Here is a 25,432-nt window from a genome sequence, read left to right on the forward strand (position 1 = left end):
CCTAGTGAAAGGCAGTAGCCACGAGCAGGTAGGAACCTGACAGGGAGAGCCAGGGAAGGGCGTCACAGGTGTTGGCTGTAGTGGTGGGATACGAACAACAGAGAATCCAGATTCGAATACTAGAGAATCCCTAAAAGTTGTGTAGCAAACAGAAATAACAAATAAAGATTACTAGAGAGTGACTGGCAAAGAGTGTGTGGCAAAGAGTGAGTGAACTCCAACACCATGGCTGAAAATATAAAAATGAAAAGAGAGGAGCTGGTGGAGAAGTGCATAACATTCAATTTACCTCACAAGGGTAAAGGGGTAGATGAACTGAGGGTAGCACTAATAGCTTTTACAACTGTCCAGCAAAAACAACCTGTCAGGGAAGAGACCCCAGAAGGGTATTCAAGCAATCCCGCTTATATAGAGTACTTGAGAGAGAAGTTAAAATGAGAACGTGAGTTGGAAACTGAGAGATTGAGGAGGGAGGCTGAGGAAAAAGACAAGCAGAGGGTCTTTGAAACGGAAGAGAAGGAAAAACAGCGGGAGTTGGAACTGAGAGATTGAGGAGGGAGGCTGAGGAAAAAGACAAGCAGAGGGTCTTTGAAATGGAAGAGAAGGAAAAACAGCAGGAGTTGGAAATTGAGAGAATGAGAATGGGGTTTGAGGAGAGGGAGAAGCAACGAGCATTGGATGCTGAATTACAGGTGGAAAAGTTAAAGTTTGAAAGAGAGAATTTTCATTCTGATGAAACAAGAAAGGACAGAAATGAAACTAAAATAAAGGTGACACCGAAAGATTTTGCAGTGTTTGAGCCTGGACAAGATCCACAAATTTACCTCAGCACTTTTGAAAAAGCGGCTCAAATGTGGGGGCTACCAGAGGATAAATATATGCAATATTTATCGAACTTGATCAAGGGGGAGTTGGCAAAGGTATACCAATATTTCCCCTCAGAGAAGCCTGTCACATATGCCGAGTTTAAAGAGGCAGTATACAAAAGGTTCAGACTGGGACCTGACTATTTTAGAAAGTTATTCCAAAACTGTCAGATCCAAGCAGGGAGGTCTTTTGTTGAACTGGGAGCAAAGTTGATGGATATATTTGGAAAGTGGATGAGTAGTGCCAAAGCACAGTCAGTGGAAGAGGTGAAAAGCCTCATGATACTGGATCAATTATTCCATCAGTTACCACCAGAAATAAGGCTCCTTGTCAAAGACCGTTCCCCTACATCGGTGCAGGAGGCTGCAGAGATGGCGGATCACTTTGCCTCCAATAGAACTGGCTGGGTGGGGAAAACATCAAGAGAGTTTAAACCCAGACCATATAATGGCTGCAAAAAGGATGTGGTGCCACAGCGAGTGAGCCCTCCAGTAAAATCTGAAGGGCACAAGACACCCCAGAGTGGATCTGTGTACCCTAAAATGGAGGAGAAATTATGCTATAAATGTGGTAGACCGGGGCACCTATGTTTTCAATGTGAGGTTGCCAACCCCATTAGTAATCCTGCTTAGGCAAGGGCAGTAAAACAGAACCAAAAGATCTAACAACGAAAAAGGTTCAGTTCTGCCAGATAAACTGGACAGAAGTAAAAGACCTTGATTCAAGTCTGAGAGAGGAAGTGAGTGTACAAGGGGCAAATTATTGCGCATTGCTTGATACTGGTGCCGCTCAGACATTACTGAGGCCAGATTTAATAAAATCTGAGGAAATATTACCTCAGGAAACGGTGACTATCCAAGGAGTGAGGGGTAAACCAGAAAGCTTACCCATGGTCCTGGTGAAAATGCAGTGGAGAGGCAGAGAGGGAAAATATAAAGTGGGTATTAATGCCCAACAACAAGAGCAAGTGATACTGGGAAGAGATGTAATGGGGGCACAAGGAAAAATATATGTGGTAACCAGACAACAACTTGGCAGAGAAACAGAAGCCATGTTAAAAGGGGCTGAAGGAAACAGGGTGGAACCTGTTTTCCAGCCTACGGTCACCATAGCAACCCCTGGAAGGCCTGCTGAAAGAAACAACTTGTATCAAATGGTCTCTAGTGAAGAGGCAGAGCAGTTCAGGGAAGAACTGAATAGGAATACAAGTTTGAAGCAAATAAAGGAGCAAGCCCTGACACAAAAGATTCCCTTTACTGACAAGTTGAGGAATCAAATTGTGTGTGAGAATGGAATTTTATATAGACTGTGGATGCCTGCTGAGAGAAAGGATGAATGTGAACCAGTGAAACAAATGATGGAAGTTGTGCAAAACAATTTAAGTCAAGCTCAGCAGAGGCAAAGTTACTGGTATGACAGAATAGCTAGAGAACGTGTGTATGATGTGGGAGATATGGTTATGGCATTCATACCCAGGAAACATGATAAATTACAGGCTAACTGGGAGGGACCATATACCATAAGAGAAAAACTTGACGCAGTGACATATGAAATCACCACAGACCAATTAAACAAAAACAAAGTGGTTCATGTAAATATGTTGAAACCTTACCATACCAGGGATGCAAAGGTGTTGCAAGTTACCTTATTCCCTGAGGGAAGTGGGCCTGAACTTCCAGATTTGGTATAGGAAAGCAAAGACAAAGGAGGGGTAGATCAAGTGGAATGGTCGGAGGAGGTGAAAGAAGAAGTAAAGGAAGAGATTCTGAGAGTTTTGAAAAACTATGGAGATCTCTTTAGTAATAAACCTGGCCGAACCAGTATAGCCAGACATTCCATTGATACTGGAAATCATGCCCCAATCAGATCTGTTCCGTACCATGTGAATGGGAAAGTTTTGAGTGAAATTAAAAAGGAGGTCGAAGATATGCTGGAACTAGGAGTGATCAGGGAATCCATCAGTCCCTGGGCCTCAAGTATTGTCCTGGTTCCGAAAAAAGATGGAACGACAAGATTTTGTATTGATTATTGGTTAATCAATAAAATTACGGTCCCAGATGCGTATCCTATGCCTAGGGTGGATGCAATGTTAGAGTTATTGGGGGCAGCAACCATTATCTCTATGATAGACCTCTGTAAAGGATTTTGGCAGATGGAACTAGGCGAACAATCCAGAGCCAAAACTGCCTTCAGTACACCAGATGGGTTATATGAGTTTGTGACTTTACCCATGGGACTAAGGAACTCACCAAGTTCGTTTCAGAGGCTAATTAATACTGTGTTGCGAGGCATGTCAGATTTTGCAGTGGCCTATATCGACGACGTGGCCATTTTTAGCAAGTCGGTGCCTGAGCATGTCCAACACCTGACAACAGTATTAGAGGCATTAAGAAAAGCAGGCCTCACAATAAAAGCTAAGAAATGCCAGTTTGGGCTGAAGGAAGTAATCTATTTAGGACATAAGGTGGGGAGTGGGAAAATCACCCCCTTATGGAGCAAGGTGGAGGCAATACAATCATGGCCTATCCCCTTAACCAAAAAACAGGTTAGGGCATTTCTAGGTGTGGCTGGTTTTTATAGAAAGTTTGTGAAAGATTTTGGGGAAATAGCAAACCCCTTGCATGAGTTGACAAAGAAGAAGTGTTCTGAGCGTGTGGTATGGACGGATGAATGTCAGAAGGCTTTTGATCTGCCGAAGCAAGCCTTGTGCCAAGGACCTATATTAATAGCACCAGACTATGAGAAACCATTCATCATGGCTACGGATGCGTTGGACCTCGCTCTGGGAGTCGTCTTGCTGCAGGAGAGAGAAGGCACCAGACATCCAGTGGCGTATCTGAGTCGCAAGCTGACGTCGAGGGAGAAAAACTATTCGTCGGTCCAAAAGGAGTGCCTAGCGGTCGTGTGGGGACTGAACAAGTTGCGCCCATATGTGTGGGGACGAAGATTTACGGTGACGACTGACCATCGGGCCTTGTTATGGTTACAGACTATGAAAAACCATAACACTATGCTGCAGAGGTGGTCCTGGGCCCTACAAGACTATCAAGTGGACTTCCAGTTCATAAAAGGCAAGGACAATGTATTGGCCGATGGACTGTCAAGGCAGGTGGCTGAGACTGCAGTGACGTGACACAGATGTAGGAACAAAAAAGACATTTTCCCCATAAAGACTTGATTTTATTGTTAACGCCGCGTATGAATCCTAGAGCAGGAATAATACTCTGCCGTTAATTTTAAGGGGGAAGAATGTGATGTTCCTGTATTAATGTATATATGGTAAGTGCTGTTTGTATAGAAGATATGTGGTAAGTGGAATGAAAGAGGAGGGGGGAGTAAATGAGCAGTAGAATGCTGGATGATTGGCAGAGTGTTTGGATGGCTGAGAGTATAAATGGAAGGATGACAGTTGAATCTGGGTGGACGTTAGTGGGTTGTTTGAGAGGTGTTTGGTGGACATGAGTGGGTTGTTTTGGTGGAGTTTGGAGGTGGGTGTGAGTTGGTGTATGTCAGGAGAGTGTAGAGAAAGAGGGAGGTGGAGTTCGGATTAGTAATAAGTCAAATATCACAGTAATAGATGAAACCATAAGCTTGTAGATCATTATCAAAGTTATCTTGTTATTAATGTTATTTAATAAATACTTAATTTGGTTTACCGAAGGCCTGATCCTTGGCTGGGGTTTCACAGACCAGAAGGGAGGGTAAGGTAATAACCAAGGCTGAAGGGAAACAGTAACAAATGGTGGCAGCGGTGAAGAGGAGAAGATGACATTATAAGTATCCAGAGCAACCCCGAGTTATGAGTTATCTGCATTGATACAAGGGGGTTGGGAACAGCATAGGCATGCAGTCACGAATGTAACCAGATAGAGAGACTCAGGCAAGGTCTCTGGGAACATTGGTTGTAGAACGTGACTGGTGGTGCTGCCTAGCAGGGGGATCTATTGAGATCTGTGCTAGAGCAGAGAGAGAAACCATAAAAAAGGACAGTCCGGACTGGTGGAGTCCCTGGTGGTGCCTAGTGAAATGCAGTAGCCACAAGCAGGTAGGAACCTGACAGGGAGAGCCAGGGAAGGGCATCACAAGCGGCATAGCGGCCGAGCAGATTGAGGGGTGGCAGGGCAAGTGGGGGGCAGGGCGACTAAGCCAGAAAGGGTAACACACATATTGTTACTCACCTCCAGAGCTCTTCTCCTCCGTGCGGTTTGGCTCTTCACTTCCTTCCTCGTGCTTCCTCACACAGGGCACGAGGGAAGAGCAACGCTGAGCAGAAAGCCAGTGTGAGTCACATGTCTGTTGCCCACCAATCACAGGAGCAGAAGACTTCCCCTGCTTCCTCCAAGTAACTGGAAGGTGAGGGGGAGGGGGAGTGAAACGAAAGAACTCCTGGTTTCCACTGCGCTTGCTTGATGTTATCACCCACGGTAATGCATTTTTTTATCTGAGATATTGGACTGCCCTACAAAGTTGTCAAAATGCAAACACAATTTGGGTTGGTCTTTCAGAGTCCAATCCACTTGCTGTGTAACTTGGAAGAATTTGGTAACATGTGCCTCTGAGCATATGGTGAGTGGTGGCAACACCTGCCATCTCCAAAAATGGAGAATTATATTTTTGTATGTTTGTTGGTGTTCTTCTTACTTTGCTTCTTTCCTGTGTTACTAATGTTTCTACAGAGAATCTAAACCAGAAAATTTCCCCCCTCCTTATTCATCCTAGAAATCTGTGTCAAATGTATTTTTATTAATTTCAAAGCCTTTTTATTGGTCATTGTCATGTGATGGTGAAGACAGCCTTTTGTGTTTTATATTGGAGGTTATGTTCTATTTCTATTTTGGGTGCATTAACAGTTGAATCTGAAACTGCAGTTTGATGTAAAATCAGACTGATCACAATATGTTGCTACTTCACCAATGACTCTAGCTGTTGGAAAAAAGAGGATGCATGTTTTCAGGCTGCTATGTTTAAACCACTTTATTTAAGGCAAGGTGTTTACGATCAATTAAAAACATAGAGCACATCTAGAATTTTGCTAGAATATATTTCACCTTCCACTGTCTTATCTTGTGCAAATTAAAATACTTCTGAGGTCCACTGGAGACTATTTTGCAGAAGTCAGTGCCATTATTCCACAATTATGTTTGGAGTTTTTTTAGTATAAATTTTGCAAAGTGTTGCCGTACTTCACATATTCATAGAAACAAAAGCAAAAGAAAATGATTTCCTATAAAATTGCAAAGTAAATCAGACATATTTAAAGTGATCATCTCAACTATATCAACTGTCTTAATAATGTTGCTTCCTCCCGGTTAAAACAAGATCAGCACAGGACATATCTTCTTTCTATTATTTGGGCTGATTACAGGTGTTGCCACCACTCACCAGAGCTTGGAAAAGTTACTTTTTTGAACTACAACTCCCATCAGCCCAATCCAGTGGCCATGCTGGCTGGGGCTGATGGGAGTTGTAGTTCAAAAAAGTAACTTTTCCAAGCTCTGCCACTCACCATATGCTCAGAGGCACATGTTGCCAAATTCTTCCAAGCTACACAGCAAGTGGATTGGACTGTGAAAGACCAACCCAAATTGTGTATGCATTTTGACAAATTTGTAGGGCAGTCCAATATCTCAGAGAGGAGTTCAGGTCTCCTGCTCCCCTGGTGCATTCACTATAGCTGCCCAATTTTCCTGCTTTTTAAAGTTTGATAGAAATATCTGTGGGCTATAGGTACATTCTTAAACTGCAAGGTTTTTTGAGTATTAGTGAATTTCTTTGCTTTTTAATCCGGGAGGTAAGAAATGGGTTCCTGCACAAGTATGCTGAGAATGGATTGATCATTTGCATGCTTATTGAGTTAAGTGGGATTTACACACACACACATGGCAATCATGCTTAGGATAGGTGAAACTGACCACAGGGGATGGGGAAGGGAGGAGGGGGAAGAGGGAGGGATGGGAAGGAAGAGGGGAGGACTGGGATGGAAGCAGGCAGGAGGGGGAGGGGAGAAGAAGGATAGATGTGGTCATTTGCATGTTTATTGAGTTCAGTGGGATTTACTCACGTGCAATCATGCTTAGGATAGGTAAAACTGACCGGGGAGGATGGAGGGATGGAGTGGGCAGGGGAGGCGGAAGAAGGAAGGGGGGAGGGGAGGAGGAAGGGAGAGGAAAGGGGAAGGAGGGAAAAGGTAGGTCTGATCATTTGTATGATTATTGAGTTGAATCGGATATACTCCTATGCAATCATGATTAGGATAGGTAAAACTGACCAGGCTGGACCTGGCAACCAAGAAATATACAAGAAATATACAAATTTAAAAACACACCTTTTAAAAACAATTTAAAACAATTCATCATGGCTTCTCTCAAAGCCATGGCTCAAAGCCAGTCATGGCTTCTCTCAAAGAATCCTGGGAAGTGTAGTGAGTGAAGGGTGCTGAGAGTTGCTAGGAGATGCCCTGTTCCCCTCACAGACCTTCAGTCAGAGTGGCTGACTGTTACCCATTCTCTCAGAGGAATAAGAGTCTCCTCTCAGCACCCTTCACAAACTACACTTCCCAGGATTCTTTGAGGGAAGCCATGACTGTCTCAAATGAAATCAAGTCTGGTGTGGGTGTGGCCCCCTGATTAGCCAAGCCCAGCAGCTGTGAGGCTTTTAGAGCACTGACAGTTGGTCCTTACTGAGCATGCCAAAATTTCTTAAATTAATTAAAAATCAACCAGACATTTTTTTAACTTTTAAACTGCAGTAGATGAAGGTCAGAGTATGGGGCAAGGTCAGTATTAGGATTACAGGTACTCTGTGAACATGGCTGATTTTTAATGAATTTCAACAGATTATGAGAACTCTGGCAGAAAAAAATCCAAAAGGGCTCTGAGGTTTTTCTCTCTCTTTTTAGACTTTGAACTCTTGATTCTCTCTGACTGTTTTGTGTATCACCATGAAAATTGACAGGGTTGTTAAGCAAGCATATCTGAGTTCAGAACTATAAGTTTTGTAAGGTTTTGTTTTGAAATGAGCTTATGAGAAGCATCAGAATGGCATGCGGGGGTATTTTCCATTTAACATTGCGGAATGTGAAAAATCCATGCTGGCTATAGTATACAGCCACTCTTGTGGCTGTATAATCCACTCTCGTGGCTGTATATTTCAGGCACTCTGGTATGAAAAGCCAAGAGGATCAAGCCACCTCAGAGGTAAGGTTAGATTTCTGATGATAATACTAATTCTGCTGATGGTTGCTGGTCAGTGCCGTAGTCACCAGCAGCACATTGATGTGAATCTCAGGTTTTGTGTCTCGTTTTCCTCAGTGTTTTTTTTTTTTGAAAAATGGAAATCTTTCATAAGCATGAGCCAGATATTCCAAAGCAGATAGGGACTGAAAAAATATTTCTGTACTAAATTCTGAAATATTCAACAGCAGAATAGAGGATTATGTTTATGCTATTGCTTCCGAAATTAGGGTGCTGACTTTTCTTGGACATGTAATACTTGTAATAACTTTATGTCATTCTTCCTGCTCCCCGCCCCCTAGTAGATTAATTAAAATAAAGATTGACTATTCTAAGTGACAGCCAGCAGGCCATGGAATCTGGCCTGCTGGGTTGCCAGGATGTTCTACCAGCATCAAATGTTTTCTGAGCCTCTGCTTTAGCAGCAGGATGCTGCAGGGTGTTGAAATATAATTCCTGGGGTAATTAGACAAACAGATGTTTATAATTAAAAGACTTCTCATTAAGACTGCAGTCCCATACACACTCACCCGGGCATAAGTCCCAAACTCATTTGGATGTATTTAAAACATTTTATCTAATTTTTCTTCTGAGAAAGGCTTCCAAAGTGGCTTACAAAAAGTATCTAAAACCCATGTAAGCACAAGTGTTTGTTACCTTGGTTGTGGGGTGTGTTTTTTGTTTTTTTAATGTTGCATTGTTTGCCAACTTACAGATTTTATCAACAGGCTGAACAATAAAAGGAAAAGGCCAAGCTGGGCCTCCAGTTGAGTGTCTCTTCTGATGTATGAGATCAGCAATTAGGGTTGCCAGTTTCTTGGCCTGAGACTGATCCTGTATCTTTAGGAGAAGAGAAAGTCAGCGAAGTGCAGGTGTTCTTGCAACTCTGTAATGGGAAAAACCATAAGGTGGAATTCTCCCTTCCCCCTGCACAACTTTTAAAGATACAGAAGACCTCTTGGTTGCCACTCATTCCATTAGCACAAGGATTTACATTTGCACAATGAACTTCCACCCCTCTCCTCCCCACCCAGGCACAACCTGCAGCAACCCCAAATCTGCTCTAGAGGGTTGGGGGAAACCCAAAACAGATTAAAGAAGGGAGGGGAAGGGAGTTCCACTCCAGAAGCATAAATCCTTGTGCTAATGGAATGAGTTATTTAGTGCTATATTGAATATAGCCCACAATATTCAGCAATATAAAATACTGACTACAATACAAGATACTAATATTACCTATTAAACACAATAATATCAAGAGCAATTATATCCCAGCTGCTCTTGCTGTCCTCAGCATAACAGAGGCTCCAGGTCCCCCAATTCAGATCCCCCACATGACTATCTGCTCTAATGCTGCCCTCCTCCTGGTATCTGCTCTCCAGGGTTTCATATCAAATCGAATTTTATTGTACAGTCATAGACCCAATATACAATTGATTTAACTAGGAAGTTTAAAACATATACTCTAAAATAGGAGGTGACAAAACACATGGTAATACAGCATTAAAATTAAACATTGGTATCTAAAAAGAGAAGATTCTTCTTGCGTGTAGTTTGAGCAGCAAAAATGAATTTAGCTACAGATAGGGTAATTGCCTGATCTGTACCGGCCAGAAAATATTTCAGTAGGCAGTCTGTGGGCCTGCCAGGGAAGTTTTTTATGATGGGGTCTAAGTAACTAGAGTGTTTGGTGATATAAAAGTTGCAGACAAAGAAGACGTGAGACAATGATTCGATGTCTGCATGCCTACAGGGACATAAGCGGAATTCGTAAAAGTGAGGAAGAAAGGCAGTTGAATCTAGCCCTAGAGAAGGCTAGCTGGAATTTGGGTATAATCAGGTTTTCCAGATATAAAGTGGAGTTGGGGAATGTGAATCTTAAATCTGAGTAGTAGTAGTATTATCTTTATTTATACCCTGCCCTTTTTCCAAACTGGAACTCAAGGCGGCTTCCAGATAAAAATAAGCACATATTAAGAACCTATAAAAATATAAAACATATAAACATATAAAATCAGCATTAAAACAGGATTAAACTATGAAGATGTTAAAACCAATTAGATATACTCTTAAAATACTGCAACCCAGTAGATTGGGGAACAGGTTTTGGCAGCATTTGACATTGAACATTGGAAGTCTACATCTTTGATCCAAGTCTCGATGGTCCAATTGGCTACTTCAGGATCTAGGGATGATAGAAAATCCAATGAGAAACCCAGCCTGGCCAATTTAGTATGGAATGTTTTAGATCATGAGCTGGAAAAGACATCTTTCCAGAGTACATGTAGGTATCCGGAGGAGGGACCTGCATAAGCTAATTTGGTCCAGTATCTGTCGTGTCCAGGTTGAAGCTCAGGAACCAGACCAATTGGTGAAAGCAAATCAGTTTTTATTAAAGTAATATCCAGACAAAGACTACGTTGTCTCATGAACTTTAACTACTAAACATAACCTGTGACATAGAAGAGAGTTGACAGAACAAGGAACCACTACTCCCACTGTCCCTTAAGAAGGGTGCAAGCGAGCGCAAATTCTCTCACTCTGCCTCAAAGTGCCCTCATCCACACCCCGCCTCTCCCCCTTCTTTTGCCGCCTCTTTTGCTGTCTCCTTGTACATGGTGAAGGGGGTGCCACTGCCCTCTCCCCTTCTGAGAAATCTGACTCAGGTATGGGGGAAAGCGGGGGGGGGCAATGCTTAAACCATCTGGCTATTTCTCCTTGCTTTTCCCTGGATCAGGAGGGGGTTGGATTCCTCCTTGCCCTCCCTCCTTCTCCAACTCTTCCAAGCTCGGAGGGGGAGGAGGCATGGGAAGCTCTAGGCAAGAATCTGTGTCTGTTGGACATTCAAGGTCCTCACTCCCAGACAGTTCTATCTCTCAGATTCCCTCCCCCTCTTCTGCTTCTCCTTCACATGACTCTGGCCAAATGACCCCCTCCCTCTCCTCATCGTCTGAAACTTCAGGGCCCCCATCCTGCATCGTGACAGTATCTAAAGGCTAAAGACCAGGCTAGGCATTCAAGTGATGACAGGCCAGTCTCTAAGCAAAGGCCAGCAGCCGGGACACTTAGAGGGACGCCAAAAGTTGATAAAATTGATTCAACAGTGGAATTAAAGCTCTGAGCCCAGAGTGGAACACCATACAGCAGTTGGGGAAAGATCTTAGATTTGAATACCTGGATGGCAGCAGGTATATACTGCCTGCCCTTGGTGTAAAAGTAGCGAAGGATGGCCTTTAATGCGTTCTGCACCATCTGGACAGCAGAGTGTATGTGTGTTGCCCAGGAAAGAGAGGAGTGAAACGTAACACCCAAATATCTATATTGCCTAACCTGGGCTATCTTCCAGGCATTGATTGACCAGTCGGACACAGATAAGCATTTAGAAAAAAACAGGATTTTAGAGAGGAGAGAGAAGTGAAATGTAACACCCAAATATCTATATTGCCTAACCTGGGCTATCTTCCAGGCATTGATTGACCAGTCGGACACAGATAAGCATCTAGAAAAAAACAGGATTTTAGTTTTGCTAAAATTTATGGTTAGTGAGTTTGCAGAACAGCTGTTTGAGTCCTATTTTGGTCAGAGACAAGAGGGCAGCATCATCTGCATAAAGCAGCAAAGGGCAATTTTGATCGGCCACCTTGGGGGGATGAAAATCGGGAGAATGACAACTTATGCTCAGGTCATTCAAAAAAAGATTAAAGAGTAAAGGGGCTAGAATACCACCTTGTCTAACCCCTTTAGTAGCAGGGATAGGATTTGTTAAAGTTCCATCAGCACCACATTGTACTCGAAGGGTTGTGGATTGACGTAAACGATAAATGAGGAAGAGGAGTCTCCTGTCCATATTTGTTCTGACAAGTTTAGCCCATAACTTATCTCTGGGAATGGAATCAAAGGCGGATTTAAGATCAATGAAAGTAGCAAACAGACCATTTCCCAGTGGACTCATATATTTTTCAGCCAGATTGTTTAGTAATATGCAGTGATCAAGGGTAGATCTGCCTTTCCTGAAACCTGCCTGTTCCCAACCCAGAATATTCTCCTCCTCTAGCCAGCAGTTCAGTCTGATATTTAGGTAGCTGGCATACAGCTTACCCACTACCGACAATAAACTGATAGGTCTATAGTTTGAGTGGTCATCTCTGGCCCCTTTCTTAAAGATGGGAATCATGATGGCCTCAAGCCAGGCCATGGGGAAGTAACCGGATTTATTAATCTGAGTAAATAGGCTGGGCAGTAAGGGGGCCCACCAAGCTTGATGGGTCTTCAGCAATTCAGGAGGTATAATGTCAAGGCCCGGAGCCGTACCGGGCTTCAGGCCACTAATCAAAGATTTTATATTGCTCTGCATAACAGGCAGCCAGGGAGGGAAGGCAGTAGGGTCTAGGGTAAGTGGGCAATTCAAGGGATGGTTTCTTAAGTCCTCGAACAATGCTGAAAAGTGTTGCTCCCAGATGCTAGAGGGAATGTTACAGGGAGTTGGATTAGAGGGCATTAGAGCATCTGTAACAAGAGATCAGAAGGTTTTAGAGTTCTTGATTTTAGATGTGTTTATCAGGGCCTTCCACCCATCCTCGGTTGCCTGTCTCTTTTTAGTAACTATCAGATGTTTATATTGTCTTTTGGTAGTATAGTATTCTGGTGGCAGCACGTTGGAGTTTTCCTTCCTGTTTTTGAGGTATATCCTCCTCAGATTACGAGGCAAGCGTTATCAAACCACCTAGGGGGACCTTGTTTAGTTTGCGGTCTAGGGTGGGTAACCACTCCGGTATATCATTCATATTCATGTTACATGGTGATTTGTAATCCTGGTCTTGTGCGTAAATTTTTGTAAAGTAGTTCTCCCAGGTAGTAGCTGTAATATGGCAAGTAGGATTAGAAGGGGCTACAGGCCATCCTTGAGCAACCAATTTCCAGAACATAGAGGAATCCTTTGATCTGGAAGCTTTTAGCAACTGTTGCCAATTCTCTTTTAATGCGACTTTCTTTTTCCAGGCTATTAGGACTTTGTACCTTTTCTTCAATTCCAGATATTCCAGGAGTGAGGTCCATGAACTATTGAATTTATATTACTTATATGCTGCTATTTTTTTTTTTTGCCTCTATACATTCGATATCAAACAAAGGTTTGGATTTAGAGGCTCTATTCCATGTCTTATTTCTATATTTAATAAGTAGTACGTTTTGAAGGGCAATAGTCAGTTGTTGAAAGGCCTAAAACGCCATTTCTACGAAGTCGCACCAAGTATAAATTTTTGAAGAGAGCAGCATTGGCTGGAGTGTAACGTATCTTTTAGATCCTTTTCTGTTTTGGGAAGCCATTTAATGTGCGATGGTCGTATTTCCAGATCTGCTTCAATGGTTGGCTCTTGATCCGTATATACACATTGATTGCCACACTCCAAAGTAAGAATCAAGGGGAGATGATCATTCTCCGGGCATTCCACAACTGAACATGAGGACACCGCTTGGAACAATTGCCACCACATCAGACTCGTGACACAGTTATGGGATAATGTTATATTTATTTAAAATATAACAATTATATTAAATCCAATTGCTGCCAATTACCAAATTAAAGCAACTTCGGGCAGGTGAGGATACCTATCTGAGAGGGATTTATCCCTCCTGTTTACTGGGCATGTCAGTCTCTTCAGACCATGACTCCCTAGCAAAGTATGTGGATAAACTTATCCCTCCTTGCCAGCGGAGTCAATCATGTGTTTCCAACCTCTGCATCCCAGCCCCACCGTACAGGCATTCACCCTGATGCACAAGTTGGTTGCACAAGAAAACCCCCAAGATCCCCACCAGCCACGCCTCACTGGCGGTTCCCTAGTGGGTGCCCTTTAATACAATGCCTCAGTCACTTATTTTGTACCCCACCTTCCTCACCTGCCTGAATTCCATGCCAGCCGAAGCGAAACAACCCAAATCCACCCATTATAGCCAATTGAATCAAATCCCAGCAGTATGGAGTAGGCAAAACCAAAGGGATGCTGAAATCAGCATCCCTCCAAAAAAATTGCTACTCAGCCCCAACTGGGAACTAGCAAAGCCCATACTGACTAGGGAGGGGTGGGTGGGTGCCGCAACGCAAAAGAGGCAAGATTCAACAGAGGAGCTGGCTTATATGCCCTGCTCCTTCCTTACTCTGATTGGCCCAAGGGGCCCATGTGGCACAATTTTGAACCCATCAGGAATGTTCGCGAGCCTTCTAGCAAGGTGGGGTGGTGGCAAACACGCCCCTGCCTTGGCAGGAACGACATTGCCACCACACCAAAGAAGACTCATGACACAGTTATGGAATAATGTTATATTTATTTAAAATATAACAATTATATTAAATTCAATTGCTGCCAATTACCAAATTAAAGGAACTTCGGGCAGTTGAGGATACTTATCAGAAAGGGATTTATCCCTCCTGTTTACTGGGCATGTCAGTCTCTTCAGACCATGTATGTGGGTAAACTTATCCCTCCTTGCCAGCGGAGTCAATCACATGTTTCCAACCTCCGCATCCCGCCCCGCCGTACAGGCGTTCACCCTGATGTGCAAGTTGGTTGCACAAGGACACCTCCAAGATCCCCACCAGCCACACCTGACTGGTGGTTCCCTAGTGAGTGCCCTTTAATACAATGCCTCAGTCACCTATTTGTACCCCACATTCCTCACCTGCCCGAATTCCATGCCACAAGAGAGGATCAGCTGAAGCTTGATCCACTCACCCCAAAGAAAACAATACCCTCAAACCAACTCTAAGATCCTCAAGAAATATATCAGAACCATACTCAGAGAGATGGACCCCATCATCGCGATAAAAGATGGGACAATAAAACCTGATTCTATCATGAGGGATGAACGCACCCCCAAGTGACAAAACCAAGTTCCTGACCTTCCTATTGACCCACCACCTTGACCTATCAATTCTGTTGGGGTGTATCGCCCCCCTCCAAACTCTACGCTCAAGCATATCCGACCAAACTAAGATTAGGTCAGGATAATGACGCTTAATTGATATAAGGTCACGAGTAGCCTGACGGAGTAAATCCAACCCCGGGTGTTGCACCAGGTCATTTTCACCTAAGTGCAAGACCAAAACATGAGGCTGCTGTCGAGAAGACATAAGCCTAACAATAGTGGGCACCAACTCCCCCCACAACATGCCATGCCTTGTGGTCCAAGAAACCATAGCCCGAACTGATAACTGCAGCTGGGTCCCATGTGACGAAGAAACAGCTCTCTTGTGGGCCCAGAATAAGATGGAGTGGCCACACATGATGATACTTGCCGGGATGGGAAGGTTCCTAAGACCTGGAAAAAATAAAAACAAGTAAGCAAAACCTCACGGCAGATATAAAAGTTGAATTCACCAGAACACACTACCAACCTTCTGGATGTTATTTGTATGCATGCCCACGAGGGCCGCAGCCATAGCTGCATTGGTTCTGACGGAATACCTTCCATACTCTCCGGGTTGTCGCCCACTGGCCAACAAGGCCCGCCGAACAACGGCCCAGAACTGCATAAAGGGCGGACCAGTCGAGATGTATGCACAAGAAACATTCCATACTCTCCGGGATCTCGCCCACTGGCCAACAAGGCCCTCTGAACAACAGCCCAAAACAGAGACTGCATAAGGGCGGACCAGTCAAGATGTATGCACAAGAAACATTCCATACTCTCTGGGATCTCACCCACTGGCCAACAAGGCCCGCCAAACAACAGCCCAGAACTGCATAAAGGGTGGACCAGTCGAGATGTATGCACAAGAAACATTCCATACTCTCTGGGATCTCGCCCACTGGCCAACAAGGCCCCCCGAACAATGGCCCAGAACTGAGACTGCATAAAGGGGCAGACCAGTCGAGATGTACGGTCAAGAAAAAAGATAGGCAGAGCCTCACAGCTAGTGAAGGCTAGCAGGACTACTACCACCGGCTGGGCCAAGGAAGTGATAAATGCCTCCTTGAGTGAGGGAGTAGTCCCTAGTAGCCTCAAGGAGGCAGTAGTAAGACCTCTCTTAAAGAAACCTTCCTTAGACCCAGATGACCTGAACAACTATAGACCGGTGGCGAATGTCCCCTTTTGGGTCAGCTCCAGATGCTCTTGGATGAGACCGATTATCTGGATCCATTTCAATCCGGTTTTAGGCCTGGTTTTGGCACTGAAATAGCCTTGGTCGCCCTGTATGATGACCTTTGTCGGGAGAGGGACAGAGGGAGTGTGACTCTGTTGATTCTCCTTGATCTCTCAGCGGCGTTTGATACCATCGACCATGGTATCCTTATGGAGAGACTCGCGGAGTTGGGAGTTGGAGGCACTGCTTGGCAGTGGTTCCGCTCCTACTTGGCGGATCGTCACCAGAAGGTAGTACTTGGGGAACATTGTTCGACACCTTGGACTCTCCATTGTGGAGTCCCCCAGGGGTCGGTTTTGTCCCCCATGCTTTTTAACATCTACATGCAGCCTCTGGGTGCTGTCATCAGGAGCTTTGGAGTGCGTTGTCACCAGTACGCTGATGACACGCAGCTCTATTTCTCCTTTTCATCTTCTACAGGTGAGTCTGTGGATGTGCTGAATCACTGCCTGACCACGATAATGGACTGGATGAGAGCTAATAAACTGAGACTCAATCCAGACAAGACTGAGACACTGTTGGTGAATGCCTTCCCTGCCCAGATGGTGGATGCTTACCCTGTTCTAGATGGGGTTACACTCCCCTTGAAGGAACAGGTTCGTAGTCTTGGGGTTCTTTTCGATCCTTCCTTGTCTCTGGAGGCGCAAGTGGCCACGGTGGCAAGGAATGCATTCTACCACCTATGGTTGGTAGCCCAGCTACACCCCTATCTGGACAGGGATGACCTTGCCTCAGTTGTTCATGCTCTGGTAACTTCTAGGTTGGATTACTGTAATGCGCTCTACGTAGGGCTGCCCTTGAAGACAGTTCAGAAGCTTCAGCTAGTGCAAAACGCAGCAGCCAGACTGCTGATGAGGACTAGCCGGTCAGCGCATATAACACCTGTTCTGGCCCGTTTGCACTGGCTACCTATTTGCTTCCGAGCCAGATTCAAGGTGCTGGTTTTGACCTATAAAGCCTTACATGGCGTGGGACCACAGTATCTTGTGGAACGCCTCTCCCGCTATGAACCGACCCGGTCACTTCGCTCAGCATCTAAGGCCCTCCTCCGGGTACCAACCCATCGGGAAGCCCGGAGGACAGTTACTCGATCTAGGGCCTTTTCTGTAGTGGCCCCTGAATTGTGGAACAGCCTCCCCGAAGAAGTACGCCTGGCGCTGATGCTTCTATCTTTTCGGCTCCAGGTTAAGACCTGGCTATGCTCCCAGGCATTTTAATGTGTTTCATGTTACAATTTTAAATCTCTTTGTTTCAGTTTATTTATTGTGATATTTTGTATTTCTGTATTTTTAATCTTTTGTACACTGCCCAGAGAGCTATTCGCTATGGGCGGTTTAAAAATGAAATAAAATAAATAAAATAAATAAATAAAAATTAAACGCTGCAGAACGCCACCTTCCAATCCCTTGGATACTTTCTGTAGGCATGCCCATTAGGGCGGCAGCCATAGCTGCGCCAATTCTGAAAGAATGCATTCCATACACTCCGGGATCTCGCCCACAGGCCAACAACAGGCCTAACCACGGCCCAGAATTGAAACTGCGTAAGGGCAGACCCGTCGAGATGTATGAACAAATAATGCTGGCCTGCTGGCCTTATGGAAAGGAAATCCTTCATAGCGGAAAGTGGGCATAGGGCAGGTACTGTGCAACTATACAATGTCACAACTCTACCGTGATGTTTCTGATCAGTCTTAGAGACACGCAAAGGGAGGATAAGGGAATTGCCACTGAGGACGCAATTGGCATGGCCCCATCAGAGGACTCCTCAGATGAGGACGACTCGGGAGTAACAGCAGCAGACCCAGGAGCAGCAGACTCAGAAGGAGACATGGAGGAGCCTCCTGAGAATCCAGCTCCTTCTCCCCCTCAGCTGCAGAGCACCCCAGATACAGCAGAGTCCCTGCAGCCAGACACAGACAGTGAATAGGATACTCCCCCCTCACCTGCAGAACGGAGACAGCAGAAGGTCAGGCAGAAGAGAGGCAGGCCTGTCTCCTTAAGGCCCAAATGCTGAGGACTCACACCTGCTGTCAACCTTGCTCTTTATAAGGCACACCTTGGCTGCAGCTTGTTGCTGACTGCAACGTCAGGCGTGGCTTGTGTGTTCCTAGTTTCCTGGCACCCTCTTTCGGACTGACCCCTTGGCACTTGATCCCGGACCTCTACTGACCTCGCTTCTGGACTCCTGACTCGGCAAGTACGCTTCGGACAAGCCTGGCCCTTATCAGATTCCCTCCTCCTAAGACCTGGCAGATTTATGGCCAGACTGCCGGCTAAGGACTTTGCTTCCCTGCCAACCACCCAGGAATTTCTAGCCCCCACCGGCACTGCTGACGCAGTGTAGAGCTGACAGCAATCCCCAAGGCATAAAGCCCGGTATGAGATATCTTTATTGGATGATGCCAAAACCTCTCTAGGGTGAAAGGCCCCATAAAAAGCCAATAAGGCTACCGCCTTGAACAGATGAGTCTCATAAGGAGAAAAGCACAAGGTGCCAAATAAAGGCAGAATTTGCATAAGTACATCCGGTGTAATAGGCCTCCTGCAATCAGGGGATCTAGGGGCAGAGCGTGTCCAGCCCTCCAGGACCTTTCGGACTCTAAATTCAGATGTGTATTCAGGAATGCCCTTAGCCTTAGAAATAAAGGCAAGGGCTGACAGGGTACCTGAGGTTGTACTAACTGAAATACCCTGTCCCTTAAGAAAGATGATGAATTGCAATAAATGTGACACTGGAATGGGCCATTCAGGAGGCAGTGCATGTGAAGCACAGAACCCTTGAAACTTATCAAAGGCACGTTGATATGCTTTTTGTGTACTAGGTGCCAGTGCAGATGCTATAGCAGCCTCAACAGTCAACTCCCAAGGTTCCACAAGAAAGGCGGCATTGGGACTGGGTCAAATGCAGCTCCTGGGGCCAGCTCCCGAAATTGCTCCATCTGTAACCGTGAAAGGGCATCAGCCACATTCTTCTGCAAACCAGGGACATGATGAGCAACAAATAAAATATTAAAACGTAAACACTGTAGAACAAAAGCACGCAAAAGGCACATGACCCTGGGTGATTTGGAAGTCTGAGAATTCACTACGCAGACCATGGCCTGATGGTCACACCAGAATTGAACAGTGAGATTTTGGAATTCCCCGGCCCAGATATGCACAGCCACTACCATAAGAAAAAATTCCAAGAAAGTTAAATCAGCAGTAAGACCATTCGCTCTCCAAGATTCAGGCCAACTCTCTGCACACCACTGCGACCAAAAAGTAACCCCAAAACCTGAACCACACGCAGCATCCGAATGGACCTGTAATTCTGCCTCTATGAGCAGTTCATCCCTCCAGAATGAGCATCCATTGAAGCCTTCCAGAAAGGTGAGCCACATGCTAAAATCCTCCCTCATAAAATGGAAACTAGAACCCACTCCCTTCATCGCCTCACAAAGGCGCCTGAGGAATGCTCTACCTGGAGAGATAACCTTGGATGCGAAACTAGGTGTCCCAAGAGCTCCTGTAATTGTAACAAGGTCTATTTTTTACTCCTCAAAGCCTCGCTAAGATGAGCCTTAAGGGCTGATGATTTGTCAGCCGGCAGGTGAGAACACTGTTTGATAGTATCCAGCTGGATACCCAGAAATGTGAGACAGGACCTTCAGATTTTTCTGGAGCCAGAGGAACACCCAGTTCATCTGACAGAGCCATAAAGGCTGCAACTAAGCGCACAATGTGGGCTGTCAGCAGGGCCAACAAATAGAAAATCATCTAGGTAATGAGCCGTGAAGGGGGAGCGAGTCCTCTCCCTCAAGGCCCATTCAAGGAAGGAACTGAATGCCTCAAAGGCTGCACAAGAGATAGAGCAACCCATCGGCACAGCTCTATCCACATAATACTGGCCTTGAAACTTAAAACCTAATAAATCCACATCAGCAGGGTGAACTGGGAGCAAGCGAAAGGCAGACTTTATGTCGCACTTAGCCATCAAAGCGCCCTTACCAGCCATGCGCACTACTCTGACAGCCTCATCGAATGAAGTATACTTAACTGACCCCATATCAGGCGGTATACCATCATTAACTGATCCCCCTTTTGGAAAGGATAAATTGTGGATTAGGCAAAATTCGCCTGGTTGCTTCTTTGGGACAATACCCAAAGGACAAACCCTCAGATTTGGAAAAGGAGGGACTGGGAATGGTCCAGAAATCCTGTCTGCTTCTATCTCTTTATGTAATTTAGCTAATACCACAGGTGCCATAGCTCTAACAGAAGCCTGATTAGAAGCACATGTAGAAACCCTGGGACCAACATAAGGGATACGAAAGCCCTCAGAAAAACCAGTCTGCAGATACTCAGCTGCCCCTTTATTGGGATAATGCTGCAACCACCTGGCAAGGGATTCTAATTTAACAGGGCTACTGGCCTTGTGACGGGCCACCCCCCCTCCTCCTGAACCACGTTTATGTTGTGCCTGATCCCTAAACCCATGTTATGACTGTCGAGCCCTTGCACATGAAAAAGTGGGATGGTTCCTATCGCAGGATCCACAGGCACGTCGGAATCGACACGGGCACCTGATACAACGCCCTGTGCTATTAAAGCTCCAGCAGACCTGGTGGGATTGAACCCACTGCGGCCCCTGGCCGAAACCAGAAGCCTGATATTGAGGGCGCGCCAATAAATGTCCACTATCAGCCCTATCTCCTAACATTGGTCGTGCTGGGGTCATAGAACGCAACCAAAGACCCGGGTGCTCAACATCCCAGCGAAGTGTCAGATCTAGAGCCGCACATTGTCTAAAATTCTCATCATACTGTAACCAAGCAGTACCAGAGAATTCCTTAAATGCCCGATGGATGATGTCCTGATATTTAATCATGGACAAAGCGCAAGAAGGATAGACCTGGGTCATCACACCCATATATATAGTATAAGCATTGAGTCAATTAGGCCAAATGTGATCTACTTTTCTCTTTTTTGCTGCTTCCTTATCCTTGAGCTGCTGAGCCTCCTTATTTTGTACCTCAGACTCCCAAAAGAGGAGAGTAAATATATCAATATACTCGCCTCTCCAAATTTTTTCTTTTGTAGATATTAGAAGGTGATCGCCCAAACGCAAGGAGGTATCGCCCTGAGGAGAAACTCCTTGAGGCAAGGGCATAGGAGCAGATGGCTGACCCACAGGATAAGCATTAGCCTGCCATGGAGTAACAGCTGCCGCAGACCAAGGAATCTGTGGCTGCAAAGGAACGAGGACTCCACCCATATACCTCATTTGCTGCTGAGACCCCTCATAAGACTGTGCCTGAGTGGATAGCATGGACTGTGGTGCAACAAACTCACCAGCTATAGTTTGTGGAAGAGCCACTGCAGCAGGCCCAGCAACCATAGGGACATCAGGGGCAACAGTGTTAGGGGTCCCAAGAGGCACAGCAGATGAGTGAGATGGTGCTGCCATCTGCAAAGGCGACCCAGGAGGCGATGCCAACAATGGAGATGCTGAAGACGCAGCTGTACCCTCAGTGGGCTGAGCAGGATTCACCCTGGTAGAGGCCTTCTCCAACACAGTGATCCTGGCCACTAGGTCAGAAAGAAAATGAGCCTTAGTAACCTTGGAAGCTAAACGCTCAGATTTCTTACCACTAGGAGCTGTGCTGGGGCCAGCTTCCTGATCACTTGGAGTATGGTGTTCCCTTTCCAAGGCCTCAACTCGCGCCACCAAAGCTCTGACGACTCCCATATCGTCTTCTTCATCAGAGGAGACTTGCTGTGGAGTAGTACGCTTAGCAGGCTTCTTCAGAACTGCGACCCCGCGCTTCTGCTTAACCTTCTTGGGAGGCATCTTCAAATGAAGTAAGAACTAAACTGAATGTGGAATTGCGGCACAAATTATGCAAGAGCCAAATCACAAGAAAACAAAACCAAAAACAATAGATTAAAGCCAGCAATAATACCAGATATCAATAACAATGTATATAAAAATTAAATATTAATATTTTTGTGCCAGATTCTTATTGCCTGGACTTTAAAAGGAACAAATATCAATTGCAAAAATTAATTAATCAATTGAACTAATAGTCCAGATTCACTTTTATATAATTAACCTACATATAACAATATACTATAACTGAATAAATATTTTTAACTATTAAATTATTTATATTAATTTATTTACAAGATAATAACTAAATAAAATAATTCATAACTATTAACTTATTTAATAATATATATAGATATAATAATTGATATAAACAATTAATAACCCTTTAGAAACCTTCCACAGCTCCAAGAGCAACCCCTAATACAACGAAATAATGCACAGGAAATGAGATAGATTAAAAAGGGGGGGAAGGGAGCTATAAATGCAAAAGTCAGGAACTACTAAATCCAATAAAACAGGTAAAATTCAGGGGACAAGAGAACCACAAAGAAAATAAAACAGAAATAGAAGAAGCAGGAGGAGGAGAAAAGGGGGGGCGGGGACTTAAAAACCTAAGCTAAGGCAAACCCTATACAAACGAACTGGGGGGGAATTTAAACAAACAGACAGGAAATGCAATTAAACAGATGGGGGAATTTAAACAAACGGACAGGAAATGCAATTAAGCGGGAAGCAAGCGCGCGTGCGCGCACACACACACACACACACACTAAGCTGCCCAAAAAAACAAACAGGCAGCACACCAGCTTTATAAAGATACACCACACACACACACACACACACACACACAAAGCTGCACACCCGCGATGAATCAAATGGGCAGCACAGACAACGAGATCGCAGGGGGCCTGGGAAGGCTACTGCGACCCGACGCCTCCTGCCGCCCTAGGCCACGTGGGCCGAGGCAGGCGAAGCCAGCGACTGCCGGTAAGGCACTGGCTCGGACCAAACCTCAATGCAAAGAACACCGAAGATTCAATAAATGAGGTAAATCAGTCGTCCAAGCTATCAAGGGTGAAGACTCTGAAATGCCAGCGGGAATATGCTGCTGCAGCTGCAAGGCGAAAGAGGCAAGATTCAAGGGAGGAGCTGGCTTATATGCCCTGTTCCTTCCTTACTCTGATTGGCCCAAGGGGCCCATGTGGCACAATTTTGAACCCTTCAGGAATGTTCCCGAGCCTTCTAGCAAGGTAGGGTGGTGGCAAACACGCCCCCGCCTTGGCGGGAATGGCATTCCTGAGATACAATGAAAAAATCAATTGTTGATCCTCCTCGGCTAGATAGGTAGGTAAATTCTTCAATGGCATCCCCTTTTACTTGCCCATTTACCAAAATTAGATTCATACTAGTAAAGAGCTGCATAAATCGCAAAGCAACATAATTAATGTCGTCCGTTGAACATCTAGTTGGAATAATAGTAGGACTGTCTCCTTTAGGTGTTAACATATGGAATCTCGAATAAAGAGCTTCATCACTTGGGCCAACTCTTGCATTAAAATCTCCCGCCAATATTACCAGTGCTTCAGGATTATGCTCTGTCAATTGTAGTAGATATTCCTCCAGCGTTTTCGTGCTGGCTTTGTTTGATTTTTTTTTGATGATATGGGGGGGAGTAAACATTAACAAGTAGTAGAGTCACCCAGGGAAATCTAACAATTACAGAATTTGCAAACTCTACGAGAGGATCCAGGTTAGTAATTGTAGCATGAATTTTGGTGGAAATAAGCGTGCTTAGACCACCCTTAGCTCGACCCCCTTTGTTACTATGTATAGCATCCGAAGAGTGAGCAATAGACCCATTTAGACTCAGCTCTCCTCTTAACCAGGTCTCTTGGAGAAAAATTATATCATATTTTTTTAAATAGTTCATAAATGTTGGGTCAACTACTTTATTTCTCCAGCCTGCAATATTCCATGATAACAACAAAAGATGTGAATTAATTTCCTTAACTCTTTGTTAAGGAGGGGACGCTTGCTGTGGTAATGGATCCTGGCAAATTGATAGTGTATACATCGAGCCAGATTCTTTCTCCCAGCAATCAATTTTATCTAACAGTGGATCATTCCTGCTTACATTTGAATTCTTCAGATGCAAATTCTTAAATGGATGATTCATAATACTACTGAGTTTCTGCGGAGAACCTTCTTCATTGGGTTCAAGCCATCTCATAGTTGTCCACCTTGCAGTTGTGTGGTCCGAAAGTCCAGTCTTAGGGATAATTGAGATCAAATTCTTCTTTGGGGTTTTTTGAGACATATCTGGGACTAGCAGATTAATTTCTGCTACAATTTGAGTTGATCTAACATTACATTTATCACCTATCTCCCTGCAGGTCGCCATCTTCCTTTCTAATGAAACTGTTAGGTTATGGAGTCTTATCAAGATGTCTTTTTGTGCCTCTGTAGGTAGAGCAAGGAATGTATTGAGTAAGTTCTGTTCCTCTTCTATAAGTTGTTTCTTTCCCCCCTCTATCTTCATTGATACAGGAGGTGGCTCTAGTAACTCTGTTGTATTCCGATTTTTCAGGGCCAGCGACTCCATATCTCAAATTTGCGGAGGGTCTACATCCAGTTCCAAATCAATAAAATTGTTGTCCAAATTATTTTCCCAATTTATCGGGAGTTCTATTACTTCAGCTTCAATAGGCAGAGTTAACAATTGTGGGGACACTAAATTCTCGAAGGCCATGGGTTGAAAGTAGGTCTTTATATGCAAACAACAGTTTAGCTTTCTCTATCTCTATAAAAGATATTATGGCACGAGGATTTATATAATTGTAAAATAGGTATTCTATATGCATTATATCATCCAGATTAACAATACCTGGAATAATGGAGTATCACCTGTTGAAAATGTATCTTACAATCTTCTTGAGAAACATATCCTATCGGGTTTGGATAATTATCTACCACCAACTTAAGGCGGTTTAAAACTATTGACCACTGCATATTTCTCTTCCATCTCAAAGGTGATTTAGTTTCTACAGGTAGTATTGTCCAAGGATCTTGTTGATCCAAAGCCTGATTCTGTGTTATGATCTTAGTTTGTGGTCGGTGGGGAGAAATCTCCAAGAAATCTTGTATGGGTTTATCCTCGGCCGTCTGCTTTTGCTCTTGATAAGAGGCCTTTTTTTGTACCATCTTCTTATCCTGTGAGGCCTCAAGAAATTATTAATCTCATAACTAGAATGAAATTGAATAAAGCTCCAGGCCCAGATAATATACTGACAGAAGTTTTTAAAGCAAATCTAGACTG

This window comes from Rhineura floridana, chromosome 21 (assembly GCF_030035675.1).
Source record: "Rhineura floridana isolate rRhiFlo1 chromosome 21, rRhiFlo1.hap2, whole genome shotgun sequence".
Taxonomy (NCBI): Eukaryota; Metazoa; Chordata; class Lepidosauria; order Squamata; family Rhineuridae; genus Rhineura; species Rhineura floridana.